At 33.5% G+C, this 13,048-nt stretch overlaps 1 protein-coding gene and 1 long non-coding RNA gene across 2 annotated transcripts in view; one reads left to right on the top strand and one right to left on the bottom strand.

Annotated features, from left to right (window-relative positions):
* Positions 1-13,048, top strand: part of LOC127704822 (fatty acid-binding protein, liver-like) — a 69,476-nt gene that overhangs the window by 14,222 nt on the left and 42,206 nt on the right. The window lies entirely within an intron of this gene.
* On the bottom strand, positions 5,495-8,368 carry LOC127704834 (uncharacterized). The gene is made up of 3 exons (XR_007983536.1): positions 8,253-8,368; positions 6,604-6,682; positions 5,495-6,120 (listed from the first exon to the last, which is right to left on the bottom strand). It is a non-coding gene; the product is annotated as an uncharacterized LOC127704834 (long non-coding RNA).

The following is a 13,048-nucleotide window of genomic DNA, read 5'->3' as shown; positions in this document are numbered from 1 at the left end:
CCACAAGCTCTATACTGAACTTTTAAACCGACATTGACAAACATAAAACACCAGAATTAAGACATAAGATAGACATATACAAAACATGACATACACAGAAAACAAATCAAATCAATAATCATATAAATGTGAAGGTGTGTGCCAAAGTGAAACTCTTATACGAGTAATGAATCACTGAAGAAGAACTTATAGACGCAAAACTATTAAAAACTAATATAGCAGTTGTTATATAAACATATTTATCATTACAAACATGTCGAAATGAGATATATCATAGTTTTTTGTAGAAGGTCAATAATTTCAAGCATATAGGTTCTCTTCTCGTGCATTGTAATTTAAATATCAGATGTATATTAGAGGTTTGGTCTTGAACGGGTGTTTCAAATTATCTTAAGTGATCTTCCAAAAAATGCACCTGATATTATATGTCATGTCCTGTTTTCGTTCCATTCGAAAATAATGATTACAGAATTATGGAAAAGGTCATTATTAACTCCAGTAATTTTCTATTTATGTCATCAAACTTTTGAAACATCTTTAAAATATGCAGATTGTTGCATGTAATATATAAGTCAAATCCCCTCTCTTTTGTCCAGTAAATACAAAACTTGAATGATGAGGGTTCTTGAGTATCTAATACGGTGACCTGTAAGGTAAATTTAAAAATTTAATGGACCGAAATACCTCACGGATAATTTTGGTCTTATTTTGAAGATAATTATAATACCCTTTGATAAAGGCATGTCGGAGACTGCCAAAGTGGTCCAGATATTTGAACATTGTGGTCAAAGGTAAAAGGGGGGGGGGTTAATAAATCGCAATTTTTTGACATTTTGGACAATTTCGCGGTAGTCCCTCATGATAACTGAGATAAATGTTCTATGAAATCATGCTCTGGGAATGCCACACTAATTCAACTAGTCATATTTATGCCTGATTGCCAGAGATTAGTGATGTATATCCCCGCTTCCGACATGTAAGAAAATGAAAAAATATCTTTGTCTATGGAAATTATCGACAAAAGAAATTCATATTTAATATTTAGCTATGCATTAATATATGAAAATTTATAAAGATATTATTGGGAAAGTTTTGTTAAAATGGAAAAAGAACAATGGAGAAATAAGTACTGTAAAGTTAACACCCGGTCCATGATTTAATGAATAATGATAAAATTCACTACTGATTATTTAAACCGAAAAGAATGTTGGAACTATAAAAACTATTATTGATGCATAAATGCATAAATGTCAGCATGAACACGATAGTATATGAAGTTTTTTTTTATTGTTAATAGGCCAATCAGTACAAGAGCAATAGCATATTGAGAACTTGTGTCCCCCCTTTTTTTAAAAACAAGACAAACAATGACATATATAGCAGACTTGACTAAATCCGATTTGAAAGCTATGTGAATTTCAAACAAACACGATTCACAGAGGTTTAATGTTAATAGGTCAATCAGTACAAGAGCAATAGCATATTGAGAACTTGTGTCCCCTTTTTTTTTATAAAACAAGACAAACAATGACATATATAGCAGACTTGACTAAATCCGATTTGATAAAACACGACAAACACGATTCACAGAGGTATTGCGCTACAAAGAAGCTGTATAGGTAACACTAGACATCAATATGCACGTCCATTTGAACAGGTAACGGAATACCAAGGAATATGGAATATTCCACATCATATCGATCAAACACGTCCACAACACACCCGAATTTTTGAAAACAAGCTATTAGGATTTTAAAGACGTCCTTGCCAAATCTCCAAAACTGATGTACCTTTTTACATCAAGACTTTGTACAATACCCATACCATCTCTGATCAGGGGTGTACTGGTTTTTAATGCAAGGATATCACGCACTCAGCTAAAGGTATACATTTCCGTACAGTATTACATGGGAGTTGGAATACTAAATTTTGACGAAATAGATAGTAAAATTTGAAATTTCGAACGATCGTAAACTGCTTTTCACATTTTTACTGCATAACGATGGATCTGAAAGAAAGGGACAATATATATCTATCAAACTATACGACAACGAAAATGCTTTTGTTTTACAAACAGATCACCATGTAGACTTTCTGACTGATTTGAAGCATCAGAAGCAAGTTAATGTTTTCAATGCAGTCAGTAGTTAACAATGCATGCTCGCTGCGTTGAAGACCCGTTGGTGGCCTTCGGCTGTTGTCTGCTCTTTGGTCGGGTTGATGTCTCTTTGACATATTTCCCATTTCCATTCTCAATTTTATGCTGAATGATGAAGTCCTTGAAGTTATCTATAGAGAGTAAACTACCACTGGCTAGTTTGCCTGGTAATTAGCGTAATTTTAAAGATAATCGGCACGCTCAAATGACTCGACATGCCTTAATTTCTTATCTCGTTGTATGACTTTTGTCTGCAGAATAAACATTTGGACTAGTCTAATGGTAATGCCATGGAGCTTGTTTTAACGAAGGTTGATACATCATAGGCTTTATAACACGCCCTACCTGTTCTTATCTAATGGAATTAGCACTGCCCATAATGTTCCGGTTTAATTCGGATGTGTTCCAATGTGGTTAAAATTTAGTCTATTCGAAAAACTCAACAAGAATAAAACACCTCAAACGTTATTAAGCCTTAACATCTGTATCTAATCAAACATCTAGACACAAACATTGATACAAATCTATTTTCCTATTTACAAAAATTAAGAAAATGCATATTTAATTTATTGCGAAAAACCAGGGGAATATAAGTAAGGGGGAGGGAAACTAATGATAATATGCTGGGAAGATCTTATTCGAACCTGTTGGTACTTTACCATATCAATTGAGTAAATATCAGAGATTATTGAAAAATAAATCGTATCTTGCCATTGGTTTAAAAACATTTACGTCAAAATGACAATAAGTTATAACATGAATATTGATATATTTGAACTCTATTATTCTAAAATTAAAAGGTCAATACAGTTTTGTTTACAAACTAACGCGTATTAATTACAGCCATGCACATGTTTAAATAGGGACCATAATAGGTATATATGATTATAAAATGGCAACATTTAAAAAAAAGACTTTAAATTTATTTGTTTCCGTTGTGCACATATTTTTGTACAATATTAACGATTTGATGACACTCACAGGTAATTTGCATTCTAACTGCAATGCTCCTTTCATGAAACGTGTCACCAGGTTGTTGTATTTCAACTGTTCGATAGTTCTTAATTTCTGTTACTCTTGAGTCAGTGATGATTATTTCATTTTTTATTTTTAATATAGACTATTCTTCTATTAATAAAAGGATGAACTATTTATCTATTTACAACAAAAGCGGCTTGCTTATGACAGCACCTTAGACAACAGAATATTTTAGGACCAATCTGTATTTGTCAATGTGAAATCATATAATATGTACATAAATAAACATTATTGTGACTTTTTCTTTTCTTTTCATCTTATCATTAAAATATATTAAAGAGTTTATAGAAAAAAATCGTAAGGGTTCCGCGGAACCCAGTGTCTCGCCTACTTTTGTTGTAAAAGTGTTATAGTAGCAGGCTCAACAAAAAATGGGGAAAATTATTGATTTTTTTCCTCTAGATACTATCTTTTGATTCTGTCCAACTGAAGTGTGGTTAAAATCCAGGATGGTTTGAATCTAATAAATGTTTTTAAAACTTTAACTGCAGACTGTATGTAATGTTAACTGGAAGAAAACTAAGTCCATTTATAAGTAATATACGGAAAAACAGTAGATACTAGCTTTTGATCATAAACAAGCTTCTATCCAAGTTTTAAAAACTTTTAACACCCAGTCAATGTAATGCTAACTGGCAGAAAAAATAAGTCCATTTATAAGTAAATACGGATAAACAGGATTTTTTTTACAAAATTTACTTCTGGATACTATCTTATAATCATAAACAAACTTCCTTCAAAGTTTGGTAGAAATCGATGATAGTTTCAGAAAGTTATTAAAATTTTAAAAACTGTAACCACAGAGTGAATATTTGTGGACGCCGCAATGTAGGATCGCTATGTCTCGCTTTTGCGACAAAAGTCGCAGTCTTGACAAAAAGAAGATGTGGAATGATTGCCAATGAGACAACTCTCCACAAGAGACAGATGACACAGAAATTAACAACTATAGGTTACCGTACGGCATTCAACAATGAGCAAAGCCGTAAATACATATATAGATATAGGAAGATGTGGTATGAGTGGCAATGAGACAACTCTCCGTCCAAGTTACAATTTATGAAAGTAAACCATTATAGGTCAAGGTACGGCCTTCAACACGGAGCATTGGCTCACACCGAATATAGTCAGCTATAAAAGGCCCCGAAATGACAAATGCAAAACAATTAAAACGAGAAAACTAACGGTCTAATTTATGTACAAATTAATGAACGAAAAACAAATATGTAACACAGCAACTAACGAAAACCACTGAATTACAGGCTCCTGACTTGGGACAGGCTCATACAGATTGAGGGGTTAAACATGCATGTTAGCAGGGCTATGGTAGAATATTCCAATATAAGAAAAAACCATAAAAAGCAGTTAAAATAGGCATCAACTCATCAGATGGAATCAAATAGAAATACATCTAACTAGATTCGCGCTTACGCTACGCTCTCGCTACGATGGTATGTAGCGATCTTAGCACGACCTTCCTGCGCTCTCGCTACGCTTCTACTACGACCTGATTTCGGCACGACCGCACCACGATTGTTTTGAACATGTTCAAAGTTGGCCACGCTCATCACGATCATGAAGACCTCACCACAACCTTACTGCGATCTTCACGATCGCACTACGATCGTCAAAATTTGCATTTTTTTTCAGAGATCGTAGTGCGATCGTGGCCTTGTGTGACTGCGGCATAAGGAGCACTATTAAAACTTAAACCACTAAGTCGAAAACTCAAATACAAACTGTATGTACATAGTTTGAAAAACTGGATTCCCCATTTACTTTATTTCGTGTCATTCTTTTTTTATGTTTTTGTTCCAAGAACAGAATTCAATCCCTCAAAACAACCAGCTAACTACTTTTTCATGTAGTATGTCTCTGCTTGAACATAACATATTGTGATTAAAAGCACCGAAAACAAATTTTCAAAAGTGTTGGACAGACTGAATATTCCTGGATCATTTGATTCCATTTCATTTGTTCATGAAAACTGGGACCATTTATATTAAACCTAGTTGAAAATAATCAAAGTCAATATCCTATTGAGTTCTCATTCTAATTTTCATTGCCTTTGGGGGCTATTTTGAATTCTCTGTTGACCCAAAATAGAGGAAGCCTTGATGGTTGGTTATCTTGTCGGAATTATTTTACACTTTGTAATCTTTGTGTCTTTCATAGATTGCTACACAATGCCATACATACCTGTATTTTCTAACACTTACTTTGGTCTCTGGTGGAAAGTTGTCGCATTGGCGATCATACCACATCTCCCTATTTTATATTGATACAGATCCAAGAAAATAGAAGCTACAAGTATCATTCTATTAAACATACAAAATTTCTGAGAAAGGCAATTCTGTACTTTTGGATATATGTTTTTTTAATTCTAGACAATTTTAGTCAACTTGAACTTTCACATAGACAGTTAATTTATATGTGAGCCTGTCTGTTTTATTTAAATGGTTGACAATATATCATTTATCCATTTCATATCCTTGAGACATTAAAATATTCTGAGCATACATGTAACATGACATGGGAAGAAAGATAGTCACACATACCAAATAGTTCTTATATTTGGGATATTACATGTGACTGTTAATACTAATATATATGTTAGTATTTTCATGATAACAGGTCTAATAACCACTTGACTTGGTTAAAAAAATCTTGGATTCTATGAAAAGGAATGCTTTTCCTTTTAAATGCAGCTTGAAAATGTTGAGTTGATGCCTATTAGCAATTTTAAGATCTGCCATGTCTGCTGTGCAGCTACATCTTGTTTCCTGGTACTTTAGAATTAATTGCATGCAGTCACAAAGGTCCAGACCTGGTATTGTTCTTTTTTTTTTATATTTTATGATGCTCTTGTTAAAACAGTTTTTAAATTTTCAATATCTTTTCTGGTACATGTAGCTCATTTTTACCTGAAATAGAGAAGAGTCATATGGATATTTTGATAATATAAATAAAGAATAAACAAAATTGGCATGTAATTATATAAAGATCAGTGGCAGATCCATACATTTTCATAAGAGGGGACCCAGTCATGTTTCAGTGATTCTCTATATAATCAACCAAATTTTTCCCACCAAATGGTTGGCGGCCCGCTGCCCCCTTTCTAAATCCACCTCTGAAGATAAAATTGTCTTATTGTTACTGCTGATTCATTCAATTGTGTATATAACAGAGGAAAACAGTCCAATAAAATTATATTTTCTAGAAGTATGTTAGATGAGTAATGTACTATTGACAAACATTAACAAGTCCATTTGCCTTGCTTATATACTCGAATGACAAAAAATTGTTTTTCTTAACTGAAATATAGAACTCTTATAAATGTTTGTACATTCACTGATAAGCTGATACGTCATTTCTAATAATTATATCATACATGTATATGTACTTACACCTTAAATTCAAACAGTCTCTGTATGTACATGTATCTCTTTCTTTCCATTCCACATACCTCTGCAATTAGATCAGCATCTGCAACAACCAAAATTTAAAGGTGTGAAAACAAAAATTGAAATTTTCAAAGTGCAATTATATCAAAACAGCAAAGATAATGAATATAAGAAATGTGCCATTTTGCACATAAACATGAACCAAGGGGAAACTCCTTTCAAAGCTATACTTTATTTATTGTTTCATTGCATTAAATAGAAAATAGGGATAATGTGGCACAAAAAGCATATAAGATTTTTGAAGAAATTCACAGACTTTATACTGATATTTTCGTTATAAAATTTATAACATAGATAACTCACTTGTTTGTCCATGATGTGCTAGCGTTTGTTATTTACAAAAAGGCCTAAATAACCTTTACATTCTAAAAAACCTTGTGCTGAGTCACTAAAGTCAAGTGCACCCTAGAAGGTGTACTTGAATTGGTCCATATTTATATTTGTTCTAACCAATATTTTGATTAATAAACTTGTCCTAAGGAAATCATTGCTAGCACTGCATGCAATAATGCTCTATCTATCAAGCATAGAATGGTCAAATATTAGAGTACAAGGGAATGGCTGGATTTTCATTAAAATTTCCATGTTTAGCATTGAAACAACAAAAAGGGTACATAATCCTTAAAGAGCTCTAATTAAGAGCTCATGTTCCTTGTTATTAATATTTATATATGCAACCGACTTTAAATAAAGATTACTTTGCTACACTTTACTTAAATGACTATGACATGTATGAGACACACTTTTCATATAATCAGACATATTGTCTCATTGGCACTCATACCACATCTTCTGATATCTATATACAAACTGTATATTATTTCAAACAAAGCTGTCCAGTCTTTTGGGTTTTTTTTATGGTCATGATCATGGATTAAAAAAAAATATGAGTAAATATACTTAAAAGTTCACAGGCGGATCAAGGGGGGTAGGGGGCTTGGATCAGTCAGTGGGCCCCCCTTATAAAAAGTTCTGGGTCCGCACTGAAGTTAATCACTTTGGTTGCCTTTATGAAAGGGGCAAAATGCTTACCATGTGCAAAGATTTAATATTGACCTGACAATTAAACAATAACTGAGAGTATACAACAGTACAACATGGTACATTTTTGTAAAAAATATACATGACTGTATCAAGCAATGTAAATTATATAATAAAATCTAGGGTGTTATTCACTTACATTCTGCCAACACTTAAAGTAGGAACTATTTCTATGTTTCGTCATGACTGTGAAGTAAACAATTTGTGAGGTGGTGTTTGATTAGCATATCAATAGAACAACAACAATGTCAACATGCAACTGCAAACTCGTTATTTTGTTGATTGATTTTATTTTTGTCATTCAACATCGAGTAGTAGAACTTTATACACAATTTGTAATGGATAATATGTCAAAAAATAGAAAAGTTTATCTTTTTATTTCATTTTCTTGAAAAAAGTTGAAATCGCAAGTATCTTGCGATTTCGTTTCAATAATTTTCAATAGCACAACTTTTTGGTCGTCTGGTTACAATAGTTTTTACAGTGCGATTATTATTGTCATATAGATAGATCGCAAGTTCATGTTATGAAATATTATGTGGCAGACTTACGTGTCATTCTGATGTATACGATCCGCTAAATCAACCTTTTTGTAAACACAAAACTCGGTCTTCCCCGCATAAACATGGCGGTTGCATTATAGTAAGGAGTTGTTTCCCCTTACTGGAAAAACACAGTAATTATAAGTCAGGGGTATATAGGTAAAGGGAGCGTAACATGACTTATTGAGGTTAATATTGAATAGTAAAACTGCTATATGATGAGTATTATAAAAAGGCTTGTAAAAGTTGATTTGTATGTTCTATCAAACTTTTATTATTACTTTTTCAAACTGAGCGTCACTGATGAGTCTTATGTAGACGAAACGCGCGTCTGGCGTATTAAATTATAATCCTTGTACTTTGATAACTATTATGTATTAAAACTTCTTTAGTAATGGTTGTTCCACTATTTTTTGTCAAAATTGACTACGGTTGTTTATGTAAGAAATTTGATATACTTTGACAGACGGTAAAATGAAAAAAAAAATGTCGCATGCAATTGAAATTCTACAAATTCACTCTATGTGTATTTTCATATGATATTTAATTTTGATATTAAATGAAAGCTGATACATTACTTCATTTCATAGTAAATATTTGCTGATATATTCATTCAGGAATTAATTATAAGCGTTCCCATGTTTGAAAATGAAAAAGAAAAAAAAAGAACGATCATGCTTTACCGCGTTTTTACAAAAAAACTGCACCGTGGGAAAACTCTACGACAGGGCTAAAATGATAGTACAATGATAATTCTATCATCATGTGGATTTTTAGCTGTGAGGTATTTCAGTTTATTAAACTCTTAAAATAAGCGTCTTTTTCTTGATCTCTCACTCCACTATTCGACAGAATGACATTAATGCATACAATGTTTTGAACACACATGATTTATCTCCCATATCTTAATAGGTACTTATAATTGGATAGACATTTTTTAAGGGCTGCGCCTCTTGGAAATAAAAATCATATGGAAGATAACATAACATAATGTTAGAGCTCTCATACCTATATTTTTGTAAGATATTCATTCAAAGGTTACATAAAAAATATGCGGTGGACATGATTCATAAATAAGTATGTTTATGATGTTGTTTGAGATTTGTATTATTCTTAGATTTAAGTATAGTTAGTACCGTTTGAATTTGAGTAGTTCAACCCCTTATGAAATGTTACAATTATTTACGGAAAATGTCTACTTTAAAGATATTCTTATACAGTAAAAAAAGTTTTTTTTTTGTTATGGAAATTCTGTTGATATTCTTCGTGTAAAAATCTCAAAATATTTAAAACATTGTTATTGTTTAATGCTTTCAGTTAGAAATATGTTTGCTTATTACTCTAGCTGTTATTTCATCTCAATTGTTTTGTTGAAATTTCTGTAAGAATTACATGCCCTTGCTTTTCTCCTATAGATTCATAAACATGTTAACCTTTTTTTTTTTAAATTGAAGTGTTTTTTTAATACAGGGTATCCATGCATGTTTTTCTAATATTTTTTTCATGTTTGAATTGATTGGTCTGACATATGGTTTGAAAGTAAGTATTGTAGTTTTAATTCTGTTGTTTATTTTTACATTTTGTAAAAGAAATCGTAGTGATGCATTTCCTTTATATGTGATGTTATTTATTTGCGAGTTGTAACACCAAGATAGTTTGCTTTGTCTGATGAATTTGATATGTCACCATGTAGAGTATACTCAAAAATGATTTTTGAAATAGAGAATGGAAATGAGGAATGTGTCAAAGAGACAACAACCCGACCAAAGAGTAAAAAAACAGCTGAAGGCCACCAATGGGTCTTCAACACATCCAAAAAATCCCGCACCCGCTTTCTTGTTATGTGGATGATTTCACATTTGTCTGGATTGAATGACAACCACTTTTGCTCCCATTGTTCCAATTGAAGTAGGTCTGATTGATTGCAGTCAGTAAGTGATAATATTGTTAGATACACAATTGTGTCATCTGCAAAGAGGCGGACATGGACCAAGAACAAAGCCTGTAGGGACGCATGACAATACAGGGCAACTATCGATGAGTGACTGTCAACTACCACTTTTTGTGATCTGTAAGATAACCATATCTCTATCCAATGTAATGTTATATTGATTGTTCCCATGCGTTAAGTTTTCAAGATAAGTCTTTGATGGTCCACTTTATTAAATGCTTTGGAGAAGTCCATAACAACTACGTCAGTTTGTTTACCATTTGTCATGTAATCTAGTATTTGTTGGGTGAATGTTAGTTTGTCTTTCCGTCGTTTTCCGTTTTTTTTTTTGGCATGACATTGTCAGTTTGTTTTCGACTCAAAAACGATCTCAGGTGCTCCGGAAGGGTAAGCAGATCCTGCTCCACATGTCGTGTTGCTCGTGTTATTACAAATCCGATAAATAGTCTAATTCGGTAGGTCACATTCATGGTGCAAAAGGAAGTGGATTGTAATTACGACATAAGGAACATATCTGATATCATTTGTGAAACGGTTACTCCATAACGGTAAACCATCTCGTGATGGCGTCCGCAAAATTTACGAAGGGATGATTTCAACTTCACTATTTGGAACTCTTGGTTTAATAGCGAGTAGCTTCCTTGTGAGCAGCAACCCTCTATCAAGGAAATCATGATAGGAAATACAAGCCCGAGAATATCGTATTAATTGGGAGATATATACTCCGTATGCAGGCGCTGCTGGAATGTTGCTACATACAAATGGAAAGTTCGCAATTGGGAAGCTGAAATCAACTCTTTTGTCGTAAAGTTTTGAGGTATGTCCAGTGCACGATGTAGTGACGATATCGCCGATATTGTCGACTTCGTTAATGATTTTATACCTACTCGCAACATTGTCTACATCGTCCCCTTTCCTGTCTACATCGTTGACATCGCCGACATCGTGATGTTGACAACATCGTGACGACATCGTCTACCTCGTTCCCCTTTCCTGTCTACATCGTTTACATCGCCGACATCGTGATGTTGACCACATCGTGACGACATCGTCTACATCGTTTTTCTTGCTGTCTACATCGTTGACATCGCCGATAACGCGATGTTGACAACATCGTGACGACATCGTCTACATCGTCCTCCTTCTCTGTCAACATCGTTGACATTGCCGACATCTCGAAGTTGACAACATTGTTACAACATCGTCTACATCGTCCTACTTGCTGTCTACATTGTTGACAACGCCGATATTACTGTGTATACACTCAGTATATGTTTCATAATTGGCATTGTACGACTTCGTATTTTGTCTTTTTAGGTTATGCAACTATAACTCTAGACCAATTTTAATGGAAGAGGAATGCCGGAAAAAGTCTAAATTGGCAATTTCGAGGACTGATCTTTTGTAAATGTATCCTTAGCTAGCTTTGTCAACGCATTGTATACTGCTGGTAGATAAACTTTCATGGTTATCCATTAAATGGTGTTGGGGGAGTTGCGCTTACGAGAGGATTCCAATGTATTGCAAAATTTGGGGCTGGGGATATATTAAAGTAAATCGAAGTCACAGTTATAGTTTTTTATATATTTGTAACTATTTTTTTTTAGTTAAACTCGTGTTGACATTGTCTACTTCGCGATATCGTCAATGTCAACGACGTAGACAAGAGTATGAAACGATATCGACAACGTTGTACAATATCGTGTCAACATTGTCTACCTCGCGATATCGTCAATGTCAACGATGTAGACATGAGTATGAAACGATATCGACAACGTTGTACAACATCGTGTCGACATTGTCTACTTTCGCGATATCGTCAATGTCAACGATGTAGACAAGAGTATGAAACAATATCAACAACATTGTACAATATTGTGTCAACATTGTCTACTTCGCGATATCGTCAATGTCATCGATGTAGACAAGAGTATGAAACGATATCGACAACGTTGTACAATATTGTGTCGACATTGTTTACTTTGCGATGTCGACAATATCGGTACTACTTTGTACACTGGACATGAATGAAAGTTTTGTTTTCAACCGATCCTCATTGTCAATTTTTAGATGTAAGTCAAGATATTAGGCAGACTTAACTGTATCTGTTGTATCCTTTATCTCTAGTTCGATGGGATAGATGCGTTCAACATAGTCACCAAACTATGAATTATTTAGTGAGAGAACATCATTTATATAGCGGAACTTAAAGTTAAAGGATATTGCTAACTTCTTATCTTTCTTCCTAAGAAGTTCTTGTATGAAGTCAGCCTCATAATAATAAAGAAACAAGTCGGCAAGAAGAGGGGCACAATTGGTTCCCATAGGAATGCCGACAGTCTGTTGAAAAACTCGTAACAAATATGTTGTCAATCAAGAAATCAAGGACCTTGATAATGTCAGTTTCAGAGATTTTTTTGTTTGAATCAGAGTGATTCTTTACAAAATAGGATTTATCCCTCCCCAAGACAAAAATGCAAGATACTTGTATCTACGTTCGTCATTCTTTTTTATGAAACAAAGAACACCAACTCTTTCAATTTGTCTTTAAGTTTGGAATGGGGAATACTTGTGTAAAGTGTAGAAAAGTCAAATGTTTTACTAAGAATACAGGTTAGGGAGAACGGCATATATAGTTTTCATGTTCCCTTTCTGAATAATGGTGTAAGGATGGCCTCTATCCAGTCAGTTGGTATTGTGCCTGTGTTTACTGAGGAATTAAACAAGTCAGATATTATAGGTGAAGTTTTATGGTGTACGTCTTATAAAATATTTGGTGATAACTTGTCTGGACCAATTTCTTTAGGTGGATTTAAGTTATGGAATTTAAATGTTTCTTCTGGGGTGATATTGA

The sequence above is a fragment of the Mytilus californianus genome, unplaced genomic scaffold, assembly GCF_021869535.1.
Source record: "Mytilus californianus isolate M0D057914Y unplaced genomic scaffold, xbMytCali1.0.p SCAF_6, whole genome shotgun sequence".
Classification (NCBI taxonomy): Eukaryota; Metazoa; Mollusca; class Bivalvia; order Mytilida; family Mytilidae; genus Mytilus; species Mytilus californianus.
Note: the sequence above shows the minus strand (reverse complement) of the source record. Positions and strands in the feature narration are given on the sequence as shown.